Raw genomic sequence first — 17541 nt, 5'->3', positions numbered from 1 at the left:
TCCCTGAAAAGTATGAAGGCTAGCTTGGATCTACCAGATTTCAAGAAAGAGCTGACTTATTCTATCCAGTCGCATCATTTGATCAAACCACTTGTAATTGCAGGTGCATGCAGGCCTTGCTGTGAGTGCCTCTAGGGAGATGGAAAGGAACATCTGGTTATGGCTCCAAGGTTTGCTGTGCAGTAGGGGATGATGGCTGAGATGGCAAAGCATCTGAGATGTCATGTAATGGATTTCAAGAATAGCATATGTGAGATGCACCCAAAAAGCCTGAAGGCTTGTGTTGACAGATTTGATGCTCCTGTGTGAGACTCGTGTTCTGTCTCAGCAACACAAGTCTCTCTCAAAATTCATCACTGGGAAGGCAAAAGTCATCTTCAGATTGTCTACTCTGAAAATTTCAGGCTGGGAGCGGTGGCTTACGCCCATAGTCCCAGCACTTTGGGAGGCCGAGGTGGGCAGATCACCTGAAGTTGGGAGTTCGAGACCAGCCTGACCAACATGGAGAAACCCCGTCTCTACTAAAAATACAAAATTAGCCTGGTGTGGTGGCACATGCCTGTAATCCCAGCTACTCGGGAGGCTGAGGCAGGAGAATCGCTTGAATCCGGTAGGCAGAGGTTGCAGTGAGCTGAGATTGTGCCACTGCACTCCAGCCTGGGCAACAAGAATGAAACTCTGTCTCAAAAAAAAAGAAAAAAGAAAAAAAGAAAATTTCAGGGGTTCATTGTTAATCATTCTTTCCGTCTTTGAAGACGTGGGGTCTTCAAAACAATTCCTACTAGCTCATTCATTTTCTATCCCTGACCTGTCAACAACGGAGACTCAGGAGCCCCAAAAGCCCCCTTTTGACTGACAGTAATGCTAATTTCCACATTCTAATTCACGCCTAAATTTGTGCTTACTTTTGACTTTATAGCTCTAGCATAGCAACCTCCAAGAGAGGATAATCGTTATCCTTTTCAGAATGAGGCCCAAGAAATCCTGAATTCTCTACACAAGGCAATGGTCTCACAAGCGGACAACTGCCTCGGCAGAGAAAAATGAACAGGTGAGTATGCTTGGGGCTCTTCCAAATAAGGATGGCCGCTTGATTAAGGAGGAGTCTTCAGTGAGTCCAGGGTCACAGGCTGCAGCTTCTCCTCACCACAGTGTAAACACCAATTTGGCCAAATGTGAGCACCCAAACTATATAAAGGCCAGAAAATATAGCGAGTTCTTGCCTCAAGGAAACTATCCTCATGGAAGAGTCAGAAAAGTCACTGGACGGTCATGATCTAGAAACTATGGTAAAATGGCTGTAGTGGATACACAAAGCACCAAAGCCAGAAACAGTTTCAAAGAAATAGTTAAGGATTCTACTCAAGCGTCACTTCTTCCATCCTAATAGGGTTTGAAGGAACAAGAAGGCTCAGAGGGCACCATTATTACGTAGAAAGGACTGGAAGGAGGAGTAAGTCAAGCTCCTCATCAGCAAAAGTTATCTGGGAGAAAATAGGCAGGGCCTTGCACATCTAAAAAAAGTCTACTTAATTCCAAAGTAAATATACATCCACCAAAGTGGTAAACAAGAGATTGGCAAAGAAAGATTATTTTTTATTTATTTATTTGTTTATTTGGACTGGCTTCAGGTTGGGATCAAAATAGTTTACACTGTCACAAAACTTGATATTTGGTTGCAGTTCTCAGCTAGAAGCTGGGCTGGGGTAGTGGCAGTGGGATACAGATAAGTGGACTTTAATGTTGTATAAAGTCTTAGACATGCAGGGCACGGTGGCTGACTCCTGTAATCCCAGCACTCTGGGAGGCTGAGGCAGGCGAATCACAAGGTCAGGAGATCAAGACCATCCTGGGCAATATGTTGAAACCCTGTCTCTACTAAAAATACAAAAATGAGCCAGGTGTGGTGGCACACACCTGTAGTCTCAGCTACTCGGGAGGCTGAGGCAGGAGAATCGCTTGAACCCAGGAGGCAGAGGTTGCAGTGAGCTGAGATCATGCCATTGCACTCCAGCATGGGCGACAGAGCTAGACTCCATCTCAAAAAAAAAAAAAAAAAAAAAAAAAAAAGCCTTAGATAGCTAAAACTTGGTAATTAACTATAGAAATATGAAGTAGATAGTCTTTCCTAGACAATACTGGCATTCCTGAAAAACTGAGTGGATGTGGTTGCCTTTGACACGGGGAGAGAATGGTGTATATATATGTACATGTTTCATCTTGGACACCTTGACTTTGAGGTGTCCTGCACAATATCTGGATAGAGAGCTCCAGTGATCAATATGTACATCCTTATGAGCCTGAAGACGAACAGAGGGACCTAAACTAGAGATGAAGTTCTGGCATACAGAAGGTAGCTGAAGACTAGATCACAAGTAACTGTCCAGAAAGAATATGTAGAATGGGGAGTCTCCACTGTCATGATTATAGAAAGCAGGTGAAACTCAAAGTTCAAATAGATCTTAAACATCCTTGGGAATTGTCCTACGAGGATTGGAAATCAACTGTAGGGCTAAAGATAACATGTTTCTATAATGCAAAGTAAAGGACTTGTTTTAGTATGACAAGAAAATCATGTTGATTCAAACATGACCTTTCCCTGGCACACTGAAGTTTGGTTGTAAGTAAGAGCAGTCGAAGGCAGAGAACACTAAGGCAGCCAAGTGCAGCAAGCCCTCAGTGGGGTGATCTCTCTGCTATGATGAGATCATGACGGCCATCCACACCACACTCTTCTTGGCTCAGTTTGACCAGATACTCCGTCATGGAGATGCTGATTTTGCTGTTCCTATGTGCCTCTTGTCCTGGCCACCCTAACTCGGCAGCCTCAACCCTTTCCCAAATTTCTTCTCAAATAACTTTCACTTCCTAAAAAAGCAGATTCAATAGTTACCCTGTATTTTTGTTTTTGTCGTTGTTAGAAGTTTATGTGTCTTCGACTCTACATGTGGCCTTTTTTTAAGGGCTGTTAACATTTTGTAAGCATCTGGTTTGAGTTGTGTAGGGATTGAGTGTTCCACTCTAACTCTTATGGAAGCACTATTATTTTAATACATTATCTGGCAGAGTGGGGTGTCTTTTTGTTTGTTTGTTAGGAAAATACATTGCACGTAGCAGAAATGCCTATATATGGAAAAATGCAGTATTTCATCCAGATCAAACTCTAGATTTAAATGAAAAAGCCATTTGAGTATATTAAGAGCCAAGAAAATGCAAAATCTATCAAGTGATGTGTGTATGTTACTGAGAGGGGTGTTTTGAGCTTCATGAATAGAAAGCTTGAAAGGTTATGAGGTCACTGATGTACAGTAAGAATTCAGTGGGCCTACCAGGGCCTCTGACCAAATCCCAGTCAGCATCCTCACAAACGTATCTGGTCATTATGTCACTTCAAGCAGGCTGCAAAAGAAATACCAAAAAATCACATAGGAAGGGAAGCATCCACATCACGCGGTGGGAGGTCAGTTCCTTGGTGGGTGCTGAGGAGAAGCACCCTGGGTATCTGCTGCCTTAGAGTTCACGCCCAGCTGAAATGTCCAACCCAATGACAGTGATTCCCTAGAAGGCTAGTGCCTTTTAACTGAAAGAAGTACCATAACCAGAGTCTTCATACTTTTGGATATGTAAAACTCTATTTAGTTTTGTTTGTGATATTTAGGAGAACTCAGTTATGCAAATAACAAAGTAACTCCAATGTAAAACATACAATTGAGTCATTGATTTAGATTTGTGATTCTAAGTTGAGGTTTAAATATATATGTTTCAGAATATCAGGTTCACTATTTTTATAAGTTTGATTTATCATATAAGAATTTGGGGCCGGGTGTGGTGGCTCACGTCTGTAATCCCAGCACTTTGGGAGGCTGAGGCGGGTGGGTCACCTGAGGTCAGGAGTTTGAGACCAGCCTGGCCAACATGGTGAAACCGTGTGTCTACTAAAAACACATAAATTAGCTCGGCATGGTGGTGGGTGCCTGTAATCCCAGCTCCTCAGGAGGCTGAGGCAGGAGAATCGCTTGAACGCAGGAGGCAGAGGTTGCAGTGAGCTGAGATCACGTCACTGCACTCCAGCCTGGGCAACAAGAGCAAAACTCCATCTCAAATTAAAAAAAAAAAAAAGAATTTCTTGCTGAGGAAGGATATTTTTCAAGTCAGACAATTAAACTATTTAAAAATATTGACTACGTTAATTGATAACTATATCCTCACTATATAAAATGGTCTAGCTTTGTAAACGAGACCAAGCATAAGGGTCTTTGAGTGGTAAAATTTACTAGAATTATATGACAACTCTAAACAAGCTGAAAAGTTTAAGAAAACCTATTTTGGGGTTTGGCTTTATAAATACAAACCTTCCAGATAGTCTACATATAAAAATACTGCCCTTGTGGCTCCCCTAACCTTTATATAAATTCACCTATGATGTAAGATCTGCTATAGAGCCATGGGAACCTCCGTGTAAAATGCTAACCTTTGCAAAACCCTCAAGATTTTGAAAGGACCACACCAAAGGCACTTCCAGATGATAAGAAGAAACAAAGAAAAAAATTAAAAGAAAGGAAAAAGAAAAAAAAGAAGAAACAAAGAATTTATTTGTTTTTACTCGGTAATAGTTTTCCTTTTAAACCACCAATCATTTTGAAGAAGAAAGCAAGCTTTCGTTCATCTATTTGCCCAACGATGATTACTTTTAGAAGTGAGCTGCGAGGATTAATGGAAGATACCTCAGGGTAAAGGGCATCTACTCCACTTATTGCTTCTCAGCTTGAGCTTCCTCCGGGAAGCATTTCCAAGTCTCCTTGGTTAATTAAGTTCCCCCTCTGATACAAGAGCTCATAGTTCTTCCTATCTCTCCTTCAATGCCTTAGTGTTGCCATTTGTCTCTTGCCTTAGACTGTAACTCCCTTATGTCAGTGCTTTTCATACTATTGACCACGACCCACTGGAAGAAACACAGTTTTACACGACGTGGGACATGCAGCTGATGAAACACTTTTATCTTTGCTGCAGAAAAAGTGCCCTGAATCTTTTTTTTTGAGATGGAGTCTCACTCTGTTGCCTTGGCTGAGTGTAGTGGTGCAATCTCAGCTCACTGCAACCTCCACTTCCCACTCAAAGGATTCTCCTGCTTCGGCCTCCCGAGTAGCTGGGATTACGGGGCGTGCCACCATGCCCGACTAATTTTTTAATATTTTTAGTAGAGACAGGATTTCACCATGTTGGCCAGGCTGGTTTCGAACTCCTGACCTCAAATGACCCGCCCGCCTCAGCATCCCAAAGTGCTGAGATTACAGGTGTAAGCCACCACTCCCGGCCCAAATATCTTATTTTTTTTTTAGTACTGGTCATGTTTAATTCAACTGACATAGCAACCTGCAGTCTAGAATAACTGACCCAAGAGGAGGGGACCGTGTGTGTGTGTGTGTTTGTGGGTATTTTATTTTTCTCCACACATTGCATTCTAACAGTTCTGTGCATATATATGGAGACTAGCAACAAACAGATGCTGGATAAACAAAGGGCTGGATGAGAATTTCAACTACGTGTGTGTGTGCTGTGTGTCGGATTTCCTTTGAAGAAGGATTTATCTCCTTTAAGTGGAAAGCCACAGGTAACAATCTGTGACTACCTGTTGTTAGCCTCTGTAAGACTGAGAGTGGGTACGCCACTAACTTCATGGAACGAACTTCAACCACGTGGATTACACAGTTAACTACCAGTAGTCAAACGTGAAACCTCTCGTGAATGAGTAGGAAGTGGAGAAAAACAAAGAAAATGCAAGAATCTGTCAATACCTGCAGGAGGCTTCTCTATAGAAGATGCTTATGCAGAATCTGGTCAGAAAAAAACGGAAACCATGATCGCTTCAGCAGCACATAAACTAAAATTGGAACTATACGGAGATTAGCAAGGCCCCTGCGTGAGGATGACACCCAAATTCGTGAAGCATTTCACATTTTCTTAAAATAAGAAAATCCTTAAAATAAAATGTAAAACTACTGAAACTGGTAGCAATTTGTGCTCATTTCACTGAACATGTGAAGACATTTAGTTCATTGTCTCGTGTGAACAGGTATAGTGACAAATAGGGTGAATTCTTGGAAAATAAATACTTTGTATCTTCTAAAGAACTTTGGTTCAGGGAGAGGGTTTCACCCTTGTAGGCGAAGGGTAAAATTTATTACTTTCTCATGAAAAAATCCTCACCGAGTATATTTTCTTTCTAGGTTAAATTCTGTGTCAAAGCTATTCTAGGTTTGTGTTGAGGCTATCATTTTGGTATAATAAAATAATTTTGTGTTAGAACAGAATTCTTGATTTGTTTTCTTTTTTTTTTAGATACAGTCTCACTCTGTCGCCCAGGATGGAGTGCAGTGGCGCTATCTTGGCTCACCGCAACCTCCACCTCCCAGGTTCAAGCAATTCTCCTGCCTCAGTCTCCCGAATAGCTGAGATTACAGGCATGCGCCACCATGCTCAGCTAATTTTTGTATTTTTAGTAGAGACAAGGTTTCACCATGTTGACCAGGCTGGTCTTGAACTCCCGACCTCAGGTGATCCACCCACCTCAGCCTCCCAAAGTGCTGGGATTACAGGTGTGAGCCACCACGCCCAGCTTGATTTGTTTCCTGAACCCAACATAAGATGTAGGCGTTGCTTGAAGAATCCACTTCTAATCCTCTTTATCTCCTTAGTCACTGAGCAGTTCAGTGGAGTGTCTGCGTCAGTTGTCTGTTGCATTGTAACGGGTGACCACAAACTTAGCATCTGAAAACAACACCCATGTATGAGCTCACAGTTCTGCAGGCCAGAAATCCAGCATCCCATGACTGTGTTCTCTGCTCAGGGTCTCAGAGGTTGGACAGCATGTATTCTCTTAAGTTTGGGGTCTTCTTCCAAGTTCATTTACATCGTTGACAGAACTCAGTTCCTTAAAGTTACAGGAGTGGATGAAGACCCCATTTTCTTGCTGACTGTCAATGAGAGTTGCTGTCAGAGGCCACTGTCCGCCACTGTCAGATCCCCACCGTGTGTCTCTCCAGAATCCTTCTCCCAAGCCGCCAATCCCTCACATTGTGTCTTCCTCACCACAAAAACCCAGTCTTTGTTGGGGGCTCACATGAGTAGGTCAGGCCTATCCAGGGCAGTCTCCCTACCTTAAGGTCAATTGATTTGGCCTTAATTACATCTGCAAAATCCCTCACATCAACAACCAGATTTTTTTTTTTTTTTTTTGAGAGATAGTCTCACTCTGTCACTCTGTTGCCCAGGCTGGAGTGCAGTGGTGTGATTTCGGCTCACTGCAAACTCCACCTCCTTCCAGGTTCAAGCGATTCTCCTGCCTCAGCCTCCTGAGTACCTGGGATTATAGGTGCGCACCACCATGCCTGGCTAATTTTTGGAGGTTAGTAGAGACGGGGTTTCACCATGTTGGCCAGGGTGGTCTTGATCTCTTGACCTTGTGATCCGCCCGCCTCGGCCTCCCAAAGTGCTGGGATTACAGACATGAGCCACCACTCCTGGCCAGCACCCAGATTAGTGTGTGTTTGAAAAACTGGGAGAAAGTGTATGTGTACTAGTGGGTGAGAATCCTGGGGGCATTCTCACATTTCTGCCCACCACAGTGCCTCTTCTCTATCTGCCTGTGTCTAAGGGACAGCCTACTTACTGCAGGCATCCAGTGAGGGAAGGGAGTAAGGAAAACAAATTTTTTTCTTAGCATTACCTAAACAGAGTAACTCCATCTTTGTTCACAGGCACCATTCCAAGATGAAGAACGTCCCCAAGGTGGTTTTGAGAAGGCCTGAGCATGCGGCAAGATGATAAGAATGGATGAGAGAATTTTCAGGCGAAGTCAGCAGTGGCGCAGGCGAGCTGGCCTGGATTCACGGCTGTTCTATCACTGTACTGCACCTCCAAGCTTGGAGCAGTCAAGGGAAAAGACCAAGGCTTACCCATACAGGATTAAAATCCAATGAAACTGTCCATGGCACACAGGACTTAGATAGAAATAGCGGTTTCCTTCTATCCTCTCTCTTTTCAGGAACTATCAGTTTCAAGAAAATGCTTTTGGTTCGCAGGTTTTATGTTGCAGCTCTTCATTATTAAAGCCACATAGTCTAGAAGGCAGAGACAGTCTGAGTCCTCCTCCACGATTAACACTGCTTTTTCCATAGCTTTATCTCCTGTTCCTAAGCCACCTCCCCTCGCCATCACTGCCAAAAAACTCAGAATGATCCCACGAGTTATCCCAAACTCAAATAAATCCCATGCTCAGCTGCCCATGTTAGATCTTCCAGATCTTAACTTTAGGACAGTCAATGTATCCAATGTACTAGCTTCAGCTATGTGTGACAGTAAAAAGCAAAGTAACAGTGGCTTAAAGAGGGTGGAAGTTCATTTTCCTCATTTAATACCCGGTAGGCAGAATGAATTCAGGGACCTCGACTCTTGTTTCTTCGACACATACAGCCTCCATCCTACAGGATATCTGATGACCCAGTTTCTATCATTATGTTTACATTGAAGCCAGGCTCAAGAGGAGAAGGGTACACCCTCTCTCTTTAAGACTCTACAGAGTGACCAGGCGTGGTGGCTCACACCTGTAGTAATCCCAGCACTCTGGGAGGCTAAGGCGGGTGGATCCCTGAGGTCAGGAGTTTGAGACCAGCCTGCCCAACATGGTGAAACCCTGTCTCTACTAAAAATACAAAAAATTAGCCGGGCATGGTGGCAGGCGCCTTTAGCCCAGCTACTTGGGAGGCTGAGGCAGGAGAACCGCTTGAACCTGGGAGGTGGAGGTTGCAGTCAGCCAAGATCATGCCAGTGCACTCCAGCCTGGGTGACAGAGCGAGACTCTGTCTTATAAAAAAGAAAAAAGAAAAAAAGGACTCTACAAAGTGGCACAAAAACTTTGTGGTAGAACCTGTTGGCAAGAACATAATGACGTGTCTATACATTGCTGGGGTGGGGGCTATGCATTTTTCCCCCGCATTGTGACGATGGATTTTAGGTGTCAACTTGGCTGAATTAAGGAATGCCTAGAAACCTGGGAAAGCATTATTTGGGGTGTGTCTGTGAAAGTGTTTCTGGAAAAGATGAGGGTGAGAGTCACACTGGAGGGGATGGGGAAGATCTACCCTCAATCGGGTGGGCACTGCGAGCAAAAACAGAGCGAAGGCGAATCTGTGTGTCCATCTTCTGTGGTGGGATGCAGGCCCTCTTCCTCTCCTGTCCTTGTTCACCAGAACTCGGGGTTCCCAGGCCTTTGGGCCCCAGGACTTACACCAGCAGCTCCCGGGGTTTGCAGGGCTTCAGCCCTGGCCACGAGCCCCACCATCGGCCTCCCTGGCTCTAAGGCCTTCACACGTGGCTGGTCTCCAGCTGACACAGGAGGGCATGTCGCATCCTTGGACTTATCAGCCTCCTAATAGCATAAGCCAGTTCCCCTAATACACCTCCTCTCATGCATCTCTCTACCTATCCTACTGATTGTGTCTTTCTGGAGAACTCTAATCCCAGTGCCTAAACCCTGGATAGGAACAGAGCCCTTCCCTCACGGAGTCCTCAGATTTGCAGCGTGTGGTTAATCAAGGTGACCGTCTTGACAGGCTGATTCTCCTGCCATCGTGAGAACTCAGAACTTGACCTCTGGAGTCATTACTGGGGGTGAGTGTGGGAGAGAAGCGTGGCTGAGCAGTAGGAGTCGGGCAGGTATCTCAGAAGATAAAGTAGTCCCTTTCTCCAGTGTGGATTTGTATTTGCCGAGGTGCTTGGCAGACACCACTGTATTTTCTGTAACCACATTCTTTACTATTAGTTCCTCAAACAAAGCTTGTTACAGACAAGGAAGAGCTCTTCCTAGGTATTTGGGGGCTGTTTTCGTTTATGATGCTACTAGAGACTGCCTCCTACTCTGTTTGCCAATTGTGCCATTAGAACTCTGCATCCTGTCTTCTTTTTTTTCATTCCCACAATATGCGTGGGGATTCTGTACCATTAATTGTCTGCCCAGTCCACAAATCTTTAAAAAGAAAACTATTTTTAACCCTCTGAGAAAAAAAAATCCTGGATTAGGAGTCAGGGACTTTTGCACTAAGCAGATAGAATAATAGATAAAATGTAGGCCTGGCTCCTGCCTCCATTGTTTCTAATTACAATCATAATGCACACTGAAATAGTTACAGGCTAAAGAAGAAGTTATTTGGCAGTAATGATACCACTTACTTTCTTTCAAGATTGTAATCACCGTAACATTTAACCAGTCCCTACATTCTACCTACTACTGATGAAGAAGCATTGACAAAGCTAGCTCTATGTTCTAACAGGGCCAGTGCCGTGGCTCACGCCTGTAATCCCAGTACTTTGGCGGGAGGGATTACTTGAAGCCAGGAGTTCAAAGCCAGCACTGCGTTCCAACAGGGCCAGTGCCGTGGCTCACGCCTGTGATCCCAGTACTTTGGCGGGGAGGATTACTTGAGGCCAGGAGTTTGCGACCAGCCTGAGAAACAAAGCCAGACTCTGTCTCTACAAAAAACTTTGTGAAAAAATAGCCAGGTGCAATGGCGTGTGTCTCTACTTAGGAGGCTGTGGTGAGAGGATTGCTTGAACCCAGGATGTCAAAGCCGCAGTCAGCCATGTTGGTGCCACTGCTCTCCAGACTCAGCAACAGAGGGAAAAACATTAATTTTAAGTATTAGATATATTGACTTGGTAATGATCAGAGATCAAGACCAAGCATTTAAGTTAGCATCTACACTAGTGGAAATGATATAAATATTAAGATTTAATAATGTGGGCCGGGCGCGGTGGCTCACGCCTATAATCCCAACACCTTAGGAGGCCGAGGTGGGCGGATCATGAGGTCAGGAGATCGAGACCAGCCTGGCCAACATGGTGAAACCCCGTCTCTACTAAAAATACAAAAAATTAGCTGGGCGTGGTGGCGGGCGCCTGTAGTCCCAGCTACTCAGGAGGCTGAGGCAGGAGAATCGCTTGAACCTGGGAGGCAGAGGTTGCAGTGAGCCGAGGGCACGCCATTGCACTCCAGCCTGGGGGACAAGAGCAAGACTTCATTTCAAAAGAAAAAACGATTTAATAATGTGAAAGAAACATATTTTATTCACATGCACACACACGAACTGTGATTACTACATACAGCCCATGGATGTTTCTGTCAGATTTATCCTCCTTCTACCTGCAAGAGGGATGCTCAGCTAAAATCATTTGCAGACAACTTTTTTTGAGAATATAATACCAAGAGAATTATTAAGTTTTTAAAGAAACAAAACCTGAGAAAGCACACTAGGCCTAGGTAGATGTATCCCGTGTAAACTTCCGAATCTTAGAAAACAGTCTTTTGCATTAGTTAGTTTAGTCTTACAATGTTTACTAAAATATTTGTGTTTATAACTTTTCCCAAAGAGTTATATCCATAAGATCTTTTTACTTTACTACATGATCTCCACTACTTTTCTATAACTTCATGTTTGTATCCATTTTCTTTTTTTCTTTTCTTCTCTTTTTTTTTTTTTTTTTTTTTTGAGACAGAGTTTTGTCTTATTGCCCAGGCTGGAGTGCAATGACACGATCTCAGCTCACTGCAACCTCCACCTCCCAGGTTGAAGCGATTCTCCTGTCTCAGCCTCCTGAGTAGCTGGGATTACAGGCATGCACCACCACGCCCAGCAAATTTTGTACTTTTAGTAGAGCCAAGATTTCTCCATATTGGTCAGGCTGGTCTTGAACTCCCTGCCTCAGGTGATCCGCCCTCCTCAGCCTCCCAAAATGCTGGGATTTCAGGCGTGAGCCACCGCGCCTGGCTGTTTCCATTTTCTTTCTTTTTTTTTTTAATTTATTAATTTATTTATTTTTGAGATGGAGTCTCACTCTGTTGCCCAGGCTGGAGTGGAGTGGAGCGATCTCAGCTCACTGCAACCTCTGCCTCCCGGGTTCAAGTGATTCTCCTGCCTCAGTCTCCCGAGTAGCTGGGATTACAGGCGCCCGCCACCACGCCCAGCTAATTTTTTGTATTTTTAGTAGAGACAGGGTTTCACTATGTTGGCCAGGCTGGTCTTGAACTCCTGAGCTCAGGCAATCCGCCCGCCTCGGCCTCCCAAAGTGCTGGGATTACAGGCATGAGCCACCGCGCCTGGCCTCCATTTTCTTTATATAAGGTACTTTATGACTAAGAAGCAATCCATAGTTTATATCCTACCTGGTTAAATTTAAATGTTCATTACTCAGGGTGGCCCTGATGTTTTCTATCTCTGTGCTGCTTCCACCCTAGCAAACCACGCCCTTTTTCTACTTAACATTCACTTTAACCACTTTAACAAGAGAAGCAAAAAAGCAGTGTCTCTCCAGGATTGCACCGACAATACTGATCAACGGATCCATGCTAAGCCGTTGCAGCAAGGAAATGTAGTGTAAAGTTTAGTAAAGGGACTGAGTATGCTGAGGAAATACTCTTGTTTACATCACTACTAGGGCTACTATTGAAGGTGGATTTGGAGAAGGATTTCCTGCATTATATTTTGAGAGAAGATGGATAGTACTGATTTATTGATTTATTTTGTCTCTCAGCCATCTTTCTTCATTCATTCCAATCAGACTATGAAACTATGTTCACAGTAGTACAACACTACTGTGTACTAAATTGAGTAGGTTGAATAAATTAACTCAACTGCATTAAGTTCTGCAAGACTAACACTGGGTTTTGTAAAAATATTTTGACGGCATAAAATTTTCTTTGCTTTGCTTTGCTTTTTTTTGGAGGCAGAATCTTGTTCTATCCCCCAGGCTGGAGTGCAGGGGCTCGATCTTGGCTCACTGCAACCTCTGCCTCCCAGGTTCTCACCATTCTCCTGCCTCAGCCTCCTGAGTAGCTGGGACTACAGGTGCCCGCCACCACACCCGGCTAATTTTTTGTATTTTTAGTAGAGACAGGCTTTCACCATGTTGGCCAGGCTGGTCTTGATCTCCTGACCTCGGGCGATCTGCCCACCTTGGCCTCCCAAAGTGCTGGAATTACAGGTATGAGCCACCATGCCTGGCCAGATTTTCTGTTTGAACGAATATTGCCGGCATAATAACTTCTGGTCAAGTTTATTTATAAAGCTGCTTTTTTCTCTGAGATCCAATCCCTTACAACATTTGATGCCAGTCTTTTTAAACAGGTCCAGGTCCTGAAGGGTATCCAGATTATCACATAACTTTAAAGTGTGGAGCAGGCTTTTTGACTCCTTCTTTCAGGAGGGTGTAAAGATGCATATCCTCCAATGATAGTGAGCAGCATGTAGATTTTAGTATCTTGTTACATTTTTATTACTCATTTCTTTTAGGGACAGGGTATCACTCTGTCACCCAGGCTGGAGTGCAGGGGCACAATCATAGCTCACTGCAGCCTCGACCTGTCTGGCTTGAGATCCTCCCGCCTTAGCCTCTCAAGTAGCTGGAACTACAGGTGGGCGCCACCATGCCCAGCGATTTTAATATCTTGACAATGAGGCTTTATTGTTGAAATTGACTATAATGGAACAGAAAAAAATTCTTCCTAAAAATTTATACCAGTGGCCGGGCACGGTGGCTCACACTTGTAATCCCAGCACCTTGGGAGGACAAGGTGGGTGGATCACGAGGTCAGGAGATCGAGACAATCCTGGCCAATATGGTGAAACCCTGTCTCTATTAAAAATACAAAAATTAGCTGGGCATGGTGGCGCACACCTGTAGTCTCAGCTACTTGGGAGGCTGAGGTGGGAGAATCACTTGAACCCAGAAGGCAGAGGTTGGAGGTTGCAGTGAGCTGAGATCGTGCCACTGCACTCCAACCTGAGTGACAGAGCAAGACTCAGTATCAAAAAAAAAAAAAATTATACCAGTGGCCTAAAAGTTTTCAGATAAACATTACATTAATAAAAGCTGAATATATGCCTTGATATCAATTACGCAGTTACTACATTACTAATATATATATTATTAAACAAAAGAAACTGAAAAGGGCATCAAAGATCTCTTTATTTCCCATATGCCAATAATTCATCTCTACCACCTCCATCACCTTCCCGGCTGCACCCTCCCTTATGCAGAGGGCCGTGCTCTTGACTTTGCTGAAAAGAATGACTCTGGGTGAGGAGAGGAAGCATACTCATTCAGAGAGCAATTTCTGTTCTCGTTATCACCCTCCTCGCTCCTACGTGTGTTTCATCGAACCTCTCCTAATGCTCAGAGACTTGTGAAAGCTGGTGACGGTGACGCATGGTGCAAGTGATGCTCAGCGTTCAGTGGCTTTGCTGCAGGTCATGGCAAGTGTGTGGCCAAGCTGGGATCAGAGCCCACATCAGTCTAACTTCATCCATGAGACATGATGCTTTCCTCAGCCTGTGAACTTTGGCAAAAATCCAAAGTTTATTTGCTCAGGATTCACTGATTTCAGCTAAAGCCAGCCCGTTCCTTTTGCTGAGGGTATTCTGTCTGGTGAAAACCGATAGGGCTTGTCCCGGTGCTGTAATAGGTGAGGTGAAGGTGACCTCTTAATTCTGCTGGAATTGTTAGGAGGATTATCTTCCTTACAAAAGAGTGCAAGCAAACTGAACATGTTGGGTTCAGATAAGCATGCACTGACTTACAACAACAAATGGGTAACTGTGCTATCATGAGGTCGACCATAATGTTTGATTCTTTTTTTTTTTTTTTTTGAAACAGAGTCTTGCTCTGTCACCCAGGCTGGAGTGCAGTAGCTGTGATCTCGGCTCACTGCAACCTCTGCCTACCGGGTTCAAATGATTCTCCTGCTTCAGCCTCCCAAGTAGCTGGGATTATAGGCACCCGCCACCATGCCCAGCTAATTTTTATATTTTTAGTAGAGACAAGGTTTCACCATGTTGGCCACGATGGTCTTGATCTCTTGACCTTGTGATCCGACTGCCTCGGCCTCCCAAAGTGCTGGGATTACAGGCATGAGCCACAGCGCCCGGCCCCCATAATGTTTGACTCTTAATTTTTTTTTTTTTTTTTTGAGACAGAGCTTTGCTCTTGTTGCCCAGGCTGGAGTGCAGTGGCGCGATCTCGGCTCACTGCAACCCCCACCTCCTGGGTTCAAGTGATTCTCCTGCCTCAGCCTCCTGAGTAGCTGGGCATGCACCCACGCCCGGCTAATTTTGTATTTTTAGTAGAGACGGGGTTTCTCCACGTTGCTTAGGCTGGTCTCGAACTCCGGACCTCAGGTGATCCGCCTGCCTCGGCCTCTCAAAGTGCTGGGATTACAGGTGTGAGCCACTGCGCCTGGCCTGATTCTTAAGTTTTAATGCTTTCTTAAGCAAGGAAGAAGCAGTTGAACATGACTTCTGGACCTCTTAGAGCTGTGGGAAGTAAGCCAGTGAGAGCCAAGCCCCTGCTTCTAATGGAGCAGCCTTGGAGAAAAGGAGACAGAGAGAAGCCACACCTTCCAGATGAGTGATAACACTGGGACCACAACCAGCGCACCCCTGCCTCTAGCTGTTCTTTTCTGGAATGGGAGAAGGTGGTAGTCTCCTGCCGCAGATTTGGTCCAAAGTAACAAATACAGCCTTGTTTGGCACCAGCCATACTCATCCCACCCAGAAGCCAAGAGTATGCCAGCCCGGGGCGAGTGGTGAAGGTGATGTGGCTAACAAAGGGGACAGGACTGTTTTTGTCTTGTCCTGGTTTTTTGAGACCGAGTCTTGCTCTGTTGCCCAGGCTGGAGTGCAGTGGCACGATCTTGGCTCACTACAACTTCCGCCTCCTGGGTTCAAGCAATTTCCGGCTAATTTTTGTATTTTTAGTAGAGACGAGGTTTCCCATGTTGGCCAGGCTGGTCTCGAACTCCTGATCTCAAGTGATCCACCCGCCTCGGTCACCCAAAGTGCTAGGGATACAGGCATGAACCAGAGTGCCCGGCTGGGATACGACTGTTATAAGTTCATGAAATGACTCATGAGAACAATGACTTACTCATTCTTAATTGTATTTGTTCTTTGACAGTGAAAAAAAACTACATTTCTTCAGGATTTTTATTTTAATGAAAAGTTTTCCTATGAAAAATCTAACTACCTTAAAATGATCTGTGTTCCTTGTAATGTGATTACTCTAGCCCTATGAAAGCATCTCCTGATAAATTGTCATACAAATTTGAGGCATCTTTTTTGTAAATTGTCAAGCCATTTGATTAATATTTAATAAGGACAAATAATTATAATAAGGAAATATCATGAAATTTGGCACCAGATTCAAATTCCACATCTTCAATTTTCTGCACCCAGTGCTCTTGGTCAATTACTTAATCCCATGATTTACTCTCTACGCCATCTACTTCATCAGCTGCAGATGTACCTCACGGGGTTGGAGCATGCAACAGGTGGGGCATGTAGCAGTAAATAAGGGTTTAGCACACTTTTTTGTAATGTTTTTAGAATTATCTTAAAATATTGACTCTTCTAGAATTAATAATTTAATTATTAATAAATAAATATTTATTTAATAGTAAAACAGGCTTTAATAAGTATTTATTTAAGTATTTAATACTCTAAAACAGGCTTTAAGAGACTTCAAAACCTGACAATACGCTTGATGTTTATTTTCCATTTGATTCAAAGATTACAAAGTTTTCTTGTCAAAATGAGTAAGCTCAAGAGTTATGAAAGCTCAAGGGATGGTGAGAATAAATGACAGAGTATCTGACAACAAGTATGTGTGAGTATCTTCACAGACGTTGGCTGTACCCAGGCTTAGAAGAGAAAGGAAGATTGGATTAGAAAAATAAGAGAAGTAAAGGAGGATGGACTGGCTGAGGAGGGGAGCGGGGCACAGGAATAAATGTGGTCTATTTGAAGAAAGCTGGGGAATTGGGTTTTGGAAAAGAGAGTGGGTGTAGGTAATCATCTGAGATAAGAGAAAGGGTGTATGGCCGGGCGCGGTGGCCAGAACTTTTGGAGGCCAAGGAGGGTGGGTCACCTGAGGTCAGGAGTTTGAGACCAGCCTGGCCAACATGGTGAAACCCCATCTCCACTAAAAATACAAAAATTAGCTGGGTGTGGTGGGCGCCTATAATCCCAGCTACTCGGGAGGCTGAGGTGGGAAAATTGCTTGAACCTGGGAGGCGGAGGCTGCAGTGAGCCGAGATCGCTCCACTGCACTCCAGCCTAGGCAACAGAGTGAGACTCTCATCTAAAAAAAAAAAAAAAGAAAAAAGAAAAAGAGAAACGGTGTATTGAGATTCCATAAGGTAGAACCAGGTTCTGAAAGATCAGATAAGCAAAGCAGAAGAATTCTCATTATCCTGTCAGCAGCATAAAGAAAAAAACTCCCTGGTTTGATTAGCAGGGGATTGATTGACTGATGCAATAAAAACCCTCGGGGACAAAACTATAAAACTTAGAAAGCTGTGAAGAGTTCCTCCTCACTGAAGCCAAATATCAAATATGAATTATCTGGGATTGTTCCCTGACCTCCCATCTGTGACAGATTCCATAGGCAGTTATCCCTACTCTTGGTTTTTCTTTCCACAGATACTGGAATGAA

General features: G+C 44.1%; 1 pseudogene; it reads left to right on the top strand.

Moving 5' to 3' along the window:
• The first annotated feature begins 5861 nt into the window (after nucleotides 1–5861).
• On the top strand, nucleotides 5862–5961 carry LOC112439659 (U6 spliceosomal RNA; annotated as a pseudogene).
• The last annotated feature ends 11580 nt before the right edge of the window (nucleotides 5962–17541 follow it).

Source organism: Pan paniscus, chromosome 3 (genome assembly GCF_029289425.2).
Source record: "Pan paniscus chromosome 3, NHGRI_mPanPan1-v2.0_pri, whole genome shotgun sequence".
NCBI classification, from domain to species: Eukaryota; Metazoa; Chordata; class Mammalia; order Primates; family Hominidae; genus Pan; species Pan paniscus.
Note: the sequence above shows the minus strand (reverse complement) of the source record. Positions and strands in the feature narration are given on the sequence as shown.